The following is a 16,911-nucleotide window of genomic DNA, read 5'->3' as shown; positions in this document are numbered from 1 at the left end:
CAGAACAGAACTGAACAATATATATAGGAAAACTCCCAGTGGAAATATCCTGTTTTGTGACAAGAATGTTTCAGTTACAATACAGCTTATTATACTTGGGCAGTGGAAAGCTAGATTTGAATCTGCCAAAAAGCCGACAGAATGCCTTTAAGCTAAGTCACTACAGCGGTACCTCGGGTTAAGTACTTAATTCGTTCCGGAGGTCCGTACTTAACCTGAAACTGTTCTTAAGCTGAAGCACTACTTTAGCTAATGACGCCTCCTGCTGCTGCTGCGCCACCGGAGCACGATTTCTGTTCTCATCCTGAAGCAAAGTTCTTAACCTGAAGCACTATTTCTGGGTTAGCGGAGTCTGTAACCTGAAGCTTATGTAACCTGAAGCATATGTAACCCGAGGTACCACTGTATCTCTAGGCCTAGATGAACTCGCAAGGCTGTTAAGAGGATAAAATGAGCACTTTGAAATAGGACTGGGTAGAAATATGAAGGAGAGAGGGAGCAAGGAGATCATGGGAATTTGGTTTGTTGACAAATTTCTAGCTACAGAATCTAATTTTGGTTGAGATGGAGGCTAGATCGTTTTCTTCTAATGCCAAAGGTAGAAGCAGTGAAAGTATTGGGAGAAATGTAAGTCAGCAAGCCAACTTTTGTGGAAAGCCCCTTTTTCATCAGAATCAACTGGAATTCGGATGCAGTTTCTTTTTACTTTTCGAGTAATGGCTTCTTCATGCCTTATGGGCTGGGTTGCACATAATGCCAAACCATAATTAAAACAAACTGAGCTTCATAAGCCGACAACAGGCAATGAACAAACCATAGCTAAGCTGCTGTGGTTTGGATGCTCAAATAAACCATGGCTTAATGCACTATATAATACACTACAGTTTAACAAACCATTGCTTAGCATTATGTGCAAACCAAGCCAGTGGGACTGGCTTCTGAGTCTTAGCCTTGCATGGCACAAAGTGAGCATTCTGGTCAGCTGAAATAAAACATCAACAAATCAGTTTCTCCCTCTTCTCTCTCACGTGTGCGTCTTCTGTTTGTGACGTTTCCCTAACCCTGACCATTTCCCTTTGCCCCCAGTGTCATTCATCCCCTTTCTTGTGTCTCTTTCCCCTGTTTACTGCTGTCTGGCATATCTGTAGAGTGCAAGGGCCCAGGAGAAATTGCAGATCTGACGCAATGATGTTTTGAAAAAGGTTCTCTGGGCATGATAACCATTGGGAGCGATAAAGATAGATGCCAATTGGATTTGCTCCTTGCCACTCTTCTGGAGAGGTCAGCAGATGGCTTTGCAGACACACTTTGACCAGTAATCTGGGACAAACTCAATTTCTGTCCTCCTCATCCCCTACCTCCCACCTTTGTGTTTTACAGATGGTTTGGCTTCCTCTATGGTTGTGTTCACACTGCTCTTTACTCTGCCTCCACCTTATCTATCCTGTCATTTCTTACGAAATTCTAAGTTTTGATACATTTCCCCTCCAAATCAGCTTTGATCCAAATTGAGAAAGAAGAACAACCTGGCTGCTTTTAAAGCAGGTACAGTGGTACCTCGGGTTACAGATGCTTCAGGTTACAGATGCTTCAGGTTACAGACTCCGCTAACCCAGAAATAGTACCTCGGGTTAAGAACTTTGCTTCAGGATGAGAACAGAAATCGTGCTCTGGCGGCGCGGCCGCAACAGCAGCAGGTCCCATTAGCTAAAGTGGTGCTTCAGGTTAAGAACAGTTTCAGGTTAAGTACAGACCTCCGGAACGAATTAAGTACTTAACCTGAGGTACCACTGTATGGATTCACAGCCTATATATTGCCATCACCTTCGTGGCCTTGTTACACCTGGGAGGTAAGATTGAGCAGTATGGGGGAAATAGTTTTCCTAAACACACTTACTAGGAGAGTAGGCATCAGTGAACATAATGAGACATATATACAGACATACATGGGCATAGCCAGGATTTTTGTTGGGGGCTGGGCAGCCCAACTTGTTGAGCTTTTTTCATGGGTAAATATACCCCCCAGACTTTGGTTGGGCGGCAGGCTTCTGCTAGGGGGACAGAACCTAAGTTAATTGAGTACTTTCAATGCTTTTCAATAATTTGCATGCTATAGCCATGCAGACATATTGCATGTTGAGAGTACATAAGCCCCTCTGCCTGAGAACTAGAAATTTTGCATCATTCTGGTATGTCTTCAAGTCCTTAGAAGACACCACTTATCACTTTTCTCCATGCCATAAGGACTACCAACCTGAGATATCCGTGTACACCTATGAACTTGTGCAGGAGGAGAATTGCTCTGTGCATCTAGCATGTGTTAGACTTTAGAAGGCAACATGTTAGTTCAGGTCCCCAGAATGGAGAGACGTTTTAGCAAAAAAAAAAAAAAAAAAAAAAAAAAAAAGCAGAATGCCCTTCCCCAGAAAACTTGTAAGGCAAAAAAATAATAAAAAAAAATCATTTCATTTAGGCAATGATTGAAGTGCACACAAGAAAGCAAAAATATTCAAAGACATAATTGCCAAACTTCAGAGTTACAGTACAGAGACATGGAAGATAGACTGCCCAGACGGGATTTTTTTAAGAGATCAGAACGGCAGGAAAAAGAAAATAAAAAAGATTTTACAGACCATAAAATCTCATGTTTTCAGTATGCTACCCAAATTGGCAGCAAGTGACTAGATTTCCTACTCGGTGCTGTGAAGGCAGCTCTTATAGATTTCCCAATTTATTTATTTTCTTTCTAGAGCCCTTCAGCCCCTCAGGCTATCCTGAACTTCCTGGGGGTATGGATGTGTGCATGCCTGCACACTGCAGACACATAGATGTGTGCATTCACACAAATGACAGCACAGTCCTATGTGTGTCCACTCAGAAGTAAGTCCCACTAAGTTCAGCGGGGCTTTCTCCCAGCTAAGTACATATATAGGACTGTAGCCTAAGTCTCCTTCTGTCTTGCTAGAATACCCTCAGATATGTTCTCTAAATGGGAAAGTGCAGCAACTAAAAACAGGCTAAGTGGAAGCATCTGCCCAATAAGAATAATCACCAGGGGGAGAAAAAGGACAATCACTAATAAGTCTGTAGGAGGAACATGTAGATACGGGAACAACATGAATTAGATAAACCAATTAATTTCTCTAAGCCATATGAATGTAATCTCCTCCCAGAGGAGATTGGCCTCTGATCTGTGGTTATTAAATCAGGACCTTTGGAGAAGAACAGAGCTTGGGAAGAGGTAGGCTGGTGGGCTGTCTCCTTCCCAGACAGCAAAAAGGGTTGATGTGATTATTTATTTCCTTTTAGATGCATTATAAAAAACAAAACAAAACAGGCTTTCTGGTACCCATCCAAATCAGCAGGCTGCCTCCAGCATTGAAACCTACATATTCCCCTTTCCCCATGTCAACTCTATACCTCTCCCTACCAGGAAACAAACAAACAAACCAGGGCAGAGCCCTCATCACAAACTTGGACTCTAAGGAAACTCAATTTTGCTGTCAATAAATGTGACAAGACAACACCATTACTGGCCCCAACAACATCACACATACCATCTCGGGACTATTCAATTGCTCATCATCTAACATTGTGTATGGCATCAAATGCCAACAGTGTCCTTCAGCTCTCTATATTGGACAAACAGGCCAAACCTTACGCCAAAGAATAAATGGACATAAATCTGACATCAAGAATCACAAAACAGAGAAACCAGTAGGAGAACACTTCAATCTCCCAGGACATTCTATACAAGATCTCAAAGTAGCTGTTTTACTACAAAGGAATTTCAGAAATAGACTGGAAAGAGAAGCTGCTGAATTGCAACTCATTACCAAACTTAAAACCATGGAGAGACCTGGTTTGAACAAAGACTTTGGATTCTTATCCCATTATACATGACTAAGCCAATTCTCACCTTCCCACCCCCTGCCTTTTCCTGTAAGACCTATTACAGTCGTTAAGAGTCGTCAGCAGGCTCATCTCAGCTATCTGCCAATCTCCCATTCCCACCACCCTTCTGAGTAATACCCCTCCCCACCTTCTCACTATATAGAAGGATCTGGCAACTTCTGTTTCAGTGTATCTGAAGAAGTGTGCTTGCACACGAAAGCTCATACCAAGAACTAACTTAGTTGGTCTTAAAGGTGCTACTGGAAGGATTTTTTTTATTGTGACAAGAATGCGCACTGAGAGCCATAACCTGAACAAGAGATCTGCGGTAGGTTTCTAAAACAACAATTTGTGACAAGGCAATGAAGAATTGTAATGCTCTTGTTAGGGCTGGAGTGGTGATGAAGGAATGCTTCAGATGTAGGGGACTTCTTTTGGTGAATGTTTAAGGCATGAGCTAAGCAAGCAGAGTCCTTGAGGAAGCAAGCGATTTATGGAGATTTCATGGGTAGGTGGTGTTTTGGAGGAGGGCCTGTCCATGCATATTCAGTTAGTAGTCATTTTTAAAATAAATCTATGATGTGGCCACACGCGGAACACACTCCATACACCTTTGCTGGTGAAAAGGTTTGGTTTGGTGAAAAGTGCTAAATATATGGAAATGGAGGTTTGACACACACACAAAAAGGTTAAAACTCCGCCAAGAATAATTGTTGTTCTCATTGTAAGTGAATTGATCAAAAGGCAGACAATCTTCTTGAAATGAATGATGGAGTCAGAGACAACGAGCAACAATGGTCAGCTGAGTACAGTTTTCGAGACGATCTCTCACATTTCCTACCAAACCTATTCCGCCTCCTCCAATGCCTGCAATTCATATAACTGCTCTGCATATGAATAATTGCTTTTTATCTCTCGCCCAGATTTCATTCTGCTTATGTCAAACAGGTTGTTTGGATAAATAATTCATCACAACTGCAAACTGCAATTTTTCGCACCCCTTCTACCCACATTTGAAAAGAGCGATGGCAACGTGCAAAATGTGTAAAGTCATGATCAACAATTCAGACAACCTGTTCAAGCCTCGTGGTGGCCGGGGCAGGGGGTGGGGAGGGCAAGGAGCATACTTCATCACATACAGGTTGGAAGGTTGTGTGAACTAGCGCTAGCAGTGAAACTAAGGAGATCTTTAATGGTACAAAAACTAAACAGTGTGTGACTCTGAGAAGCCAGTCATCAACTACTATTCCCTGTACGTCATCAACTTGCTGTTCACACTACATACAGTTCACACACACACACACACACACACACACACACAGGTTTACTTTCAATAAGTAGGATCTTGGTTTTCGATCCATGTTGCTTGCTTGGTAACAGCAACAGCCAATTATATCACACATGGGTGAATCAGAGATGTAGTGCTCAGCTGCCAGGCACCAAATACACAATAATCAATGTGAAGAAATCAAGTAATAGATTTTTTTTCCTAGACATTCCTTCAGAAGTTTGCTCCAGGTGTTTAGTGGTTCAGTCTTTCGTTCACACAGCAATGCTGTTAGGAGGTTGTTTGCTTAGCCAGTTAGTTCATGGATTTTACATATCGTGGTCTACGGTTCTACAGTCGCTAAGGAGAAAAAAATGCCACCAAGGAATACTCAGAAGGAAAAAGAACTAAGAACTGCATAAGTGCTTGAAAAATAAATGAAATTGTACCTACATGTGGAAGGGAGAACACTGATGGAATGAATAAGATAATGGTGCAAAAATATAATGAATGCTATGTTCCTTCTCCCTTCCCCCGCCTCCTCATTACGCCTTTTCCCTTAGCAGGAGCGCTCGTAGACAAAGGCACTTTGCAAGTATTTTTTAAAAACGTGCTTTTTGTTGCTATCAGTGTAATGGTTGGTGTGTTAAACATGCTTCTATGTGCCATGCGAAAGGGGTGGGAGGGTTGGAATCAGGTAGACAAAGGCTACGTGTGTCCCTCTCCCCACTGTGTTTCAAGTCACATTTTTAATATCACTTTACACCCCAGAGAGGGGGGCAGGGATGCCACCACCTGATGAACATTGTCTCCTTCGTTTCCTTTCACCTGCAGCTATCTCCTAGTCAATGGAGCTATCATCCACACATGTGCAACAGCCACACCTCAGCTTGACCGTAGCTTCCAATTTCTAATGAAACGGAAGCTGGTTTGAGGGAAAACTCATTGGGCAACAGTGCTTCTCAAGAAACTGCAGGATACATATGGATTGTGACTAACCTTATGGGTGGTCAGCTTCAAACACCAATAGTGGGAGCACACTGGAGCCTGGAGCAAAGGGTCAAGTGTACACAGCCAAAGAGAGGTGGGAATCCTAACCCTTCTTACCTGGGAGTGAGCCCCATTGAATTCAATGGCTCTTACATCTGAGCAGACATGAATAGGGTTGCAGTCTTAATAAGCTTAAAGGTTTGGGATGATCAGGATGTGGGATTAAGACATGACATATATAACAGATCTAAACTTTCAGAAATGTATCTTGATACATTTTCATTGCATGGGGGCGTAGGAGCCAACTCCTAGGGGCCAAGGTCCCTTCGGATCCCCCAATAAAATATTTGAGGGGGCTGGCCTTCCACCAAGTTGATGGGCATTCAAATGGTATGTGTGAGATTGATTATGGGGACAGGGCTTACCTGCCCCCCCAATATTTTATTCAAGTTGGCACCCCTGCAAGGGGGCCTGATAGTATTGTTCATACACAAGATGTTTAAAGTCTCCATAGGGATTTATTCCCTTTGTATTATGTCAAAGAGTTCAGAGCAAAGTACATACTGCAGATCTTCCACCACCACCACTGCCAGTTTATCTTCACGAAAACCCTGTGGAGGGGATTAGATTGCGAGATAGGGATTGGCCCAAAGTCACCCAGTGACCTTCATGGCTAGGTGGGTATTCAAACCTGCATCTCCCTAGTCCTAGTCCGATGTGCTGACCACTACACTACACAAACACCGCCTGACCTGCTCCACAAAAGCACGGAGAAATTACCTCAGCCAGAGGAAGCAGAGGTAGATTAACCTCCCCTCTTCAGAGATTGTAGTTACAGCCTGCAGGGCTTCTAGCGGGACACCTCTCCCCTCCTTGGTACTCCTGCCAGCAGGGCTAAATGCTGTAACCTGAGAGTAAATCCCATTGAATTCAATGGGATAGGTGTCAAATTGAATTTGATGGGACTTATATAGACTTGCTCTGTAAAATCTAAGCAGCTTTCTTAGTGTATGGAAACTTCTTGCACCAGCAATCTGCATATAAAAAGATCCTGTATGTAGATGTCTAACGAAGCCTTTGCAAATGTGCACTAAGGATTCACACTAAGGCCGTTTTCCATGGGCATAGCCAAGGGGGGCAGGGAGGGGCAGCGCCCCCCCAATCAATAAAAATCAATAAAAATACATAGCTAACTGAGGTTCTGCCCCCCCGAAAAGGCCTGCCTCCCCCTAACAAAAATCCTGTCTATGCCCAGGCCCTTTTCACTGGAACATGAGCTTGAGGAAAGATTCTGAGCAGCTTCTACAAGATAGGTAGGATCGGGTGTGTGTGTGTGTGCGCGCAATAAGCCTGCCCTCCTTCCAGTGCAAGTCTATCCCTGCTTAGAAGCCTCTGTTTTGGCAAATGACGTTGCCTCTGTGAAGTCCATAGCCCTTAATGCCCCTGTGCCCTACTCATGGAATGCCAGGAGTCTAAGGAATCCTGTTTCTATAGGAACCTGGTTTTAGTGAAGAGATTCACCGGCACATGTGGCCAACAGCCACTAGGTGGCGCACTTGATTCTGGGAAATACGCTTTGAAAAGCGAAAGCCTCCTCTTGCTGCGCTAACAGTAAGTGGTGTTGATAGGTCAATACTATTACATCTGATTGATCAGTGTGGCACTGCCAAGACTATGGCATCCTACTGATAACAGCTTTGATCCTGTTAACAGGCAGGGTTCTTCTCCAGCTGAGCCCCAGACAGTTGTTTGCAAAGGTTGATTTGGACAATACACTTTTCGCCTGCGGAGAAACTCCTGACATAGAGGAACACAGCAAACTGATGCGATACTGCGTTGGACTCCTGGTCCATCCAGCTCAGCGTCAACTATACTGATCAGCAGAGTTTCAGGCTGGAGATATTCCCATGCTTACCTGGGAATGAACCTGAGACCGTTTGCATGCAAAACAGATGCTCCACAGATTCCTCTTAACCTTGCCAAGCATGTGCTTATGTGAGAAAACATAAATGTATGAAATGAGTCGTCAGAACTATGGACCACAATAATGCCCAAGTACTCAGTAGCACTTTCTCCCCAGCTCCCATTGTCACAGAAGGGTTTGGATTTGATATCCCGCTTTATCACTACCCGAAGGAGTCTCAAAGCAGCTAACAATCTCCTTTCCCTTCCTCCCCCACAACAAACACTCTGTGAGGTGAGTGGGGCTGAGAGACTTCAGAGAAGTGTGACTGGCCCAAGGTCACCCAGCAGCTGCATGTGGAGGAGCGGAGACGCGAACTCGGTTCCCCAGATTATGAGACTAGCGCTCTTAACCACTACACCACACTGGCTCCCAGCAATTGCACCACACTGGCTCCTAGCAATTGCTGTGACATCCACTGCTTGCTTCACATGTTATTGTCCGTCATCTGTCTGTCTGTTTGTCTATCCATCTAGTTACTTTGTCAAATGCTTTCCCTCTCCCATTGCAACCAAAGCAAACCGAAATAATTCACAAATGAAAACAATTTGGACCTGAAAGTAAATCTAATGATCAGCAGGCAAGAAGGCTAACCAAACAACACCAATAGCAAGACCATCATAAGTGACTGTGGGAATAGGCAAAACAACAGCAAAAATGTAACTGAATGGCTGAAAGCACAGTGACAGCTTCCCCTCCAGAAAGAGAGGAGATATAGATAAATATGCTTGTCCGTGTGAGTGCATACTATAGGAAGGTTGAGACTGCTGTGGTGGACAGACAGAGTACTGTGTGTATTCCCCACCCCTCCTTCCTAAGGCTCTCATTATAGTTTAGCTTGAGGGCCTGGCTGCTTTCTAACAGTACTGATGTGCTTTGCAGTCACATTCAATCACTCCAACACAAAATTCATGCACAGCTAATGAAAGGATGCATCCAGTTTGGGTTTGGTGGCATCTTCATTCGCAGGGCAAATTAACCTGCAGAAAAGCAGGACCTGACTCGGAGGGGCTGCAACCCAGGATCTGTGTTGCTGTCATGATGGAGAAGCCCTGCTGGTAGTCTCATTTGGCTGGAGCAGTGTGAGCGGCTGCTTTTCCTCAGCAGGGTCTACTCACTAGGAGTATCATTCCTATGTCAGTACTCCATCATGTCCCCTTGCCAAATATTGTGGCCAGTAAACTAAAGCAGATATTGGATTATGAGCTTTTCGTCAATACATACTTAATTCTAGCCCTTTCAACCTCTTCCAATATAGAACACTAGGCCTGGGTGAAAGGTTGGGTTTTTAACCATGCTCTTTTTTATGTTTCTGCCTGCAGCTGGTCTCCAAACTCAAAGTAGCTTCCACCATAAAACACAAGAGAAAGATGGACCACATTGCTGTTTAAAACACCTGACGCAAAATAATGTATTTACTGACTTCTGTTGAGTCAGGAGCGTCCAACGTTTGAGCTGCAAAGAACTCTGTCAGAAGAAGGGCAGCTGAAGGCTTGTGCAAATGTTTCAGTGATGTAGAAGACGACTTGCGCTCCTAGTACTGCGTATGATTCACAATTCAATTATTGCTACTGAATGTCAGTCATTGGCAAAATGTTCTTAGGAGTTTGTAGTAAGTGAAGGCTATCTGCTAAAATTTTTTTAAAAAACCCAAATACAATGATTTCTTTTGGAAGTACAATAAGCACCTACTTGTCAGTGCCTGTGACATCACCGATAATGAGATAATAAATTATTCCTCCCCCAAACCTCAACTGAGGTGCACAGTTATGAAATTGGTTTTAAATATACAGAATGGTTTAGCTCATTAAAAAAATTACCATGCACAACTGCATTGGGGGGGACACACAACATCTGTCCGCATAAGTGACCTGACTTCTCAGCAATCTTAGCTGTCAGGTGGCCAAGGTTGGCACAAACACACAAGGATGTGCCTGAATACAAATAGTTCAGCAATAGTGCTGGCAGCTCTGGGTGGGTAACTCTTCCTCTCCTATAACTACAAGTGTTGCAAGATCTGGGCTGAAGTCACCAACTAGCACTAAGACCTTCAAATTGCTCTGTAGGAAAGCGATGTTTTGTACCAGCCCTAATGCACAGCATGGAGAGAGAACATCATTAATAGCTCAGAGGAGATGCTTCTGCATATGAACCAATACAGTGTTCATTATGAGATAATAAACTCAACTTTATTGTGTCTCTTCATCCTCTGGGAAAACGCAGCTAATATGATGTATATGCCATCATGTGCCAGCCATGGCCTTCTGCCATTTACATTGGCCAAATGTGTTGTCAGCATGAGAATAAATGAGCACAAATCGGGCATGACAAATGGTAACAACTCAGGGAGAGCATTCGGGACAAAACTTGAAAGTAGCCACACAAAATAAATAAATGCATTAAAAACAAAAATCAAACAGAAAGACTCTGTGCAAAGCCACAGAATAGAAATTCAAAGGCAGATTTGACATGATCAGACAAGGGCTGAATAGGCAGCGGTCAGCAAACTTTTTCAGCAGGAGGCCAGTCCACTGTCCCTCAGACCATGTGGGGGGCCAGACTATATTTTTTTGGGGGGGGAATGAACGAATTCCTATGCCCCACAAATAACCCAGAGATGCATTTTAAATAAAAGCACACATTCTACTCATGTAAAAACACCAGGCAGGCCCCACAAATAACCCAGAGATGCATTTTAAATAAAAGGACACATTCTACTCATGTAAAAACACCAGGCAGGCCCCACAAATAACCCAGAGATGCATTTTAAATAAAAGGACACATTCTACTCATGTAAAAACATGCTGATTCCCGAACCTTCCACGGGCAAGATTTAGAAGGTTATTTGGCCGGATCCGGCCCCTGGGCCTCAGTTTGCCTACCCATGGAATAGAGGCTAAGAGCTTGTCCACACTTCTGCTTGTCCTGTGCCTAGAAAGCAGAGACTGAAGCCATTTTCCCTTTGCCCCACTCCTTTCCCAGGGAAAACCCACTCTTTAGCTCTAAATTGGAACAAATGGCAAAGAGTGATCTTCCCCGAGGGAAAGCAGTGTGACAAGCAGAAGTGTGGATAAGCCCTTATAGCATAAAGTTATGCATGTTTTACTTCGAAGAAAGACAGTGTTCCCTGGGGTTACCCCTAGGTAAAGTGTCCATAGGACTAGGGCTTGGGAGTGACCAGCTTACTACAAGAAGTGATGCTATGCTGGCTCGGACTGAAGAGAATTCTAGTCTATTTTTTGCCAGATCATCTTTTGCCAGATCTGTACACTATTCTCTGCCAGTTCACTAGCAGCTGGTAGTGAGTCACCCTCCCCTCCCCTCCCCTTTTTCACTGGACCTTGTTAGGATTTGATTCCTCATAATAGTGGAGCACACCTCCCTTTGCCATTCCTGGGTCTTCTGGCCTCACTTTGCAGTAATATCCCCTTCTCCTTTTCTGTGCCTTATGTATGCACCCATTAAAGATGCTCTTCACGAACTGGTGAGATAGATGGAGGTGGGATAAACCCTGTGGTCCTTCAGATGTTATCGGGCCCCATCTCCTACCAGCCCCAGCCAGCGTGGCCACTGGTCAAGATTGCAATCCAGCAAAATTTGGAACACCACCAGCTCCCAACTCCTGAAGTTGTTGGCATTTGTCTGGAGGAATGCACCCTTAGGATGAAGTCAAACTGCCGAAAGGTTGCAGCGCCTGCTGTGGCTGTAGAGACCAATACAGGATAGACATGTTTTGTTGCAGCTGGGGCAGAAGAAGGCTGCTCCAAGTGCAACATGGCATTTCTTCTCTCTGCACTCATCCCAGCGGTCATTCCTCCTCTGGTCAGTACTGTGGATGCAAGACCTGTCTATCTCCAGGAGCTGAGCTGCGATCGTCTGCAAGGGATTCCCACACGCAGAGCTGTAGCTAAGGGGGCAGGGCAGGGTTAGCCAGGTATTTTTGCCCTGGTTGAAGCCTCCTCCAGAGGGGCACCATTGAGGCTCCCAGCCTGTGTGTGCACAAATGCACATGGTTGTTGTTTTTTGCCAAACTGAGTCTTTGACCCAGGTGAGATATAGCCAAGTTTCACCCCTGCCCACATGGTGGAGTTGAAGTTGCCAGCCCTCATGTCACATTTGCAAGCACCTTTGTAGTGCAGAGTTGGGACTCAGCTATATTAGTCAAAAAACAGCATTTTGAATGTGTTATAAACATGCAACACCAGACACGCTGTACATAGAGCACAAAACTTTTCTATGTGATTTTACATAGCATTTCTCCCCTTTTGTTATAATAATTTTATTTATGACTTATTTCTAGCATCGTCCCCCCATGTATAGATCCACCCTTGGTCTGCCAACTAGCCTGGTGCCTGAAGTCAGCTCCTCACAGGGTACATCCTTGGGATCCTTCTATCTTCCATTCTGTGGACATGACAAAGCCAGTGTAGACATCACTGAACATGCTGGGAATGTTGACTCCACCCGCAAAAGCATATACCACAACACATTGGTTAGCCTTTCAGGTGCCACCAGACCATTCTTCCCCCATCAAGTGCTGTCTACTTTAATTTTTGTAATGCCTAGGTAAGAGTGACATAGATTACCCTGTATCAATTTAACCCATCATGCAGATGAGCCCTCGCTTGGCACCTGAGATGCTGAAGATCTGCTCGCACAAAGCATGTTGCTCCACCATGCAATTACCATGATTGTGAACTCCGCCTCGCCGTGATTGGACAGAGGTGGCAATCATGAAGAGCTAGGAGCATCACCTCGAGACTCGAGATGGAGCGCCGAGTTGCCACTTAGTTTTAATGCAGCTTGACTGGGTGCTTTTTTGGCACTCAGCCATTCCTCTTTAGCTCTGCCTCGATGCTAAGCAATGAGCAATTTGAAATTTGCATACATTTAAATGAATTAACCTATTCAACTGTGCAATGTCTCTTGTTTGCCCCTGGGACACGGAGGGAGAGAAAGCGAGAGCGCTGGAGGCAGTTTAGCAGGAGACTTGCTCTCCAGCACATGTTTCCGCTTCCCGCAATCAGCATAGCTCAGTTCCATAATGCCTAAGAGGGCTTAGCCACACTTTTCCTCCGCTCTTTCCAGGCATGGTCAGCACTTTAAGGCTCTGTGTCCGAGCACCCTTGGCGCTTTCCCCATGAAAACCCACTCTTTAAAGCTCCATCGGAGCAAACGGCAATCCGCAGAAAATCCAAATTGCCGTTTGTTCCAGTTGAGCTTTAAAGAGTAGGTTTTCATAGGGAAAGTTTAGGGGTGGGGAGACCCACACTTGGACATGGAACTTTTAAGCTGTACCTGTGCATGGAAACATATATAAAAAGAAAATATCAGCACTTTAGTCTCTACAGAAAACACGTATCAATGCAGAGAGTGTACTAATCTGTGTAACATTAATTTGAAAAAAAACACAAGTTTTTTATTTGTAAGAAAAGGGAAAACATTTTTAAGGTAAGTGTGGATAAGCCCTGGCTCTTTCTTTATGCAAGAATAACACCTGAAGGGCAATGTTCCCATCATCAAGAACATAAGAGCTCCACTGCATTAGGGCAATGGGTCACCTAATACTGGGGGGGACCCCAACCCAAATCCCACGTGTGTAGGAGGAGTGACATTATTCATTGGTGAGGGGATACACTCTGTACATGATCAGAGGTACTCTTTTAAAGCCAATGTTTCACTTAGTCCATAACTGAGTGCTGAAGCAGGTTATGGAAAGTCAGATCTGGAGCTAAGCTCTAGTGAGCCTTGACCAAGCTGAGCCTGGAGCAAAGGTCAGTGCTTTGAATTGCCACTAAAGAACAAGGTCAAGGGATGCCAAGAGGCCATGAGAAGTCAGGTTCCTGGAGCCAGTGAGAAAATTTGCCCAAAACCCAGAGATGGTCTGAGTGAGAATCATTCCAACCCAATTGCCAGCCCCACACTGCTTATATCTGCTTGCCAAAAAGCACTAAAAGGGTAAAGATCTAAAGGGATTAGTTCTGTCATGTTAAACTGCTGGCTGTAATGCAGGTTTCAGCATTTAGAACTAAACCCCTGAGGATGGAGCCAGAAATGGAAGGGAGGGAAGGGGGGGGGGAGAGAGAGAGAGAGAGAGAGAGAGAGAGAGAGAGAGAGAGAGAGAGGAAACAGGAGGATGGAGCGATGGCAGGATGAAGAGTGAGGGGGAGGAGGCCGGAATGATAAACAGATATTTATGCTTATGAAGCATGTGCCTTGCAGAGAGAGAGAGGCTATGCAGTCAGGGATGGTTTTCAGCGATAATAGCTTTATCTAATAGTCGTTAATTAGTTACTGAGTCACGGCACCCGGTTTACATTTAGCAAGCGATTGTTCTAGCTGACAGATGTACACCCCTTTGAGAGTGTGAACAGAGCGCTCTTGTGCATGCCAGTAAGTACCTCCTAGGCACCTTAGAAATGTCTTGGGATAGAGAAGCAGCTCAGCGCTGCTCAGAGACATGGATGGATCTACTATGAAACTAATGACAGATGTTCCAAGTGTCCCTATTTTCCAGGAACAGTCCAGGATTTACAGAAGCCATCCTGGTTTCTGATTTGATCCCGGAATGTCCTACTTTTCCTTACGACGTCCCTATTTCCATTGGAGAAATGTTAGAGGGTATGGAGTTATGAACCAAAAAGGTGAGCAACTATGCAACCTCTAGAAGACATCTGAAGGCAGCCCTGTATAGGGAAGTTTTTAAAAATAATATTTAATGTTTTATTATGTTATTATATATGTTGGAAGCCACCCAGAGTGGCTGGGGCAACCCAGTCAGATGGATGGGTTATGTATAAACAAACAAACATTATTATTATTATTATTATTATTATTATTATTATTATTATTGAATAGGACATCCCTCTTTGCATCGGAGAAATGTTGGAGCATATGTAATGAAGCTTAAGCTTCAAGGGCCCCAAATCCTGGAAGGGCCCCAGAAGTGACTTTAGTCTACATTGCTTAAAAAGTTTGCTTTATAAAGTGCACCATGCATGTATATAACATTTCCCTAATTTCCCCTAATTTTCATCCCCATATCAGAGAATAGCTGGAAGGAACTACAAGGATCATCTAGTCCAACCTTCTGCAATGCAGGAATATTTCACCCCATGCAGAACTTGAACTCATGACCCTGAGATCCAAGAGTCTCATGGTCTACCAACTGACCTGTTACTCAAAAACTATAAGGCACAGGATTTTTTCTATTCACACCGGTGACTTTGACATGTGAGATAATCCAGTACAGCAATTTTAATCAAAATTGAAGCTGTAGTAGCTTCATGGCAGCATCCCATGCTGCTGGCTGCTCCTGCCAGGGGTAGATCACATGATGCTCTCCAGATAACGTGACTCCAATTCCCATCACTCCTGACCACTGGCCATGTGAACTGAGGCTGATGGGAGTTGGAGTCCAACAACTTCTGGGGGCACCATATTGGCTGGCCCTGGTTTATATACATACTTCTTTTTCCTTTGAAACAAGACAAAATCTAGCAAAAAACCGAGAAAGCAAACAAACAAAAATATGCCAGCCAATATGCCATTTATTAGAGACAAAAGTGTGCATATGAGCACTGATCTTTCAAACACGTGTTACAGAACCAAGGTAAAGGTAAAGGTAAAGGTAATCCTGACCATTAGGTCCAGTCGTGGGGTTGCGGCGTTCATCTCGCTTATTGGCCGAGGGAGCCAGTGTTTGTCCGCAGACAGCTTCCGGGTCATGTGGCCAGCATGAGTAAGCCGCTTCTGGCGAAACCAGAGCAGTGCACGGAAACGCCGTTTACCTTCCCGCTGGAAAATAAACCTATTTATCTACTTGCACTTTGTGCTTTCGAACTGCTAGGTTGGCAGGAGCAGGGGATTTGAACCGCCGACCTTCTGATCGGCAAGTCCTAGGCTCTGTGGTTTAACCCACAGCAGAACCAAGGCAGACACTTAATCCAAGGAAAAGCAGCATTGGGAGAGGCCAACATGAAGCAGAGAACCAGTGAGGAAGGGGGGGCTTAACTCATTGCCCTCCTGCAACATCCCCTGCGTCAGCCACTTCCTTTCTCCCCCATCACATGCAAGTGATGATCAGGTAGAAACAATGGCCAAGGCTGAGGTCTGAAGATCACAACATTAAACGGGACTTATAAAATGTCAGATTTGTAAATGGCTACAAATTACACACACACACACACACACACACACACACACACGATCGTCATCAAAGATGCCCCCAAATAAAAAATGACCACAACCCAAGGAACACTTATGGTGTGTGTGAGTGAACATTTCCTGAGCAGTAAGCTTGAATTCTACTTGATTAACTTTGTAGGCAGGTGGCTGGGGAGCTGCTGAATAATGGTCAGATCTTTACCCAGGTCTTATTGCACCTCAGCTTTCCCTTTGTACAACCAACTGGGACTGTGATGATCTGGAGTTTAACACGATGATCCTGCACTTGCTTGGCCCTCTAGGTTTCCAGCTGAAAAGCACCCAACTCCATTTGGGGAGTTGGCAACGCTACTTTCTCTTACTTGGTATGTGTGTTGCTGTGTCTGTCACCTAGGCAACAATAAGAAGGCACTGGTCAACCTTCCCTGGAGAGTTGTCAGAAATTGTATTCTTTCTGGGATTCCTGATTTAAATGCTAATAAGTTAGTTAGCAAGCAGGAATTTGTTTACTCAGCTCCAGGAGCAAGTTGTCATTCATGTTTAATTGACCCAGGGGGTCTAGAGGTGTGGAAATACGATCATTATCCAGGGAGGAGCTGGCAATCTTAAAAAAATGAACTCTGTCTCAGCA

At 44.3% G+C, this 16,911-nt stretch overlaps 2 protein-coding genes across 3 annotated transcripts in view; one reads left to right on the top strand and one right to left on the bottom strand.

Annotated features, from left to right (window-relative positions):
• MDK (midkine) overlaps positions 1-9,862 on the top strand; it is a 40,115-nt gene extending 30,253 nt beyond the window's left edge. The window contains exon 6 of the transcript XR_013985108.1: positions 9,437-9,862. The gene's annotated coding sequence lies outside the window, so the exon portion shown is untranslated. The remainder of the gene's footprint in view (positions 1-9,436) is intronic.
• The window catches only part of CHRM4 (cholinergic receptor muscarinic 4), a 48,372-nt gene that overhangs the window by 7,391 nt on the left and 24,070 nt on the right, over positions 1-16,911 (bottom strand). The window lies entirely within an intron of this gene.

The sequence above is a fragment of the Podarcis pityusensis genome (assembly GCF_964106645.2).
Source record: "Podarcis pityusensis genome assembly, chromosome: 1".
Taxonomy (NCBI): Eukaryota; Metazoa; Chordata; class Lepidosauria; order Squamata; family Lacertidae; genus Podarcis; species Podarcis pityusensis.
Note: the sequence above shows the minus strand (reverse complement) of the source record. Positions and strands in the feature narration are given on the sequence as shown.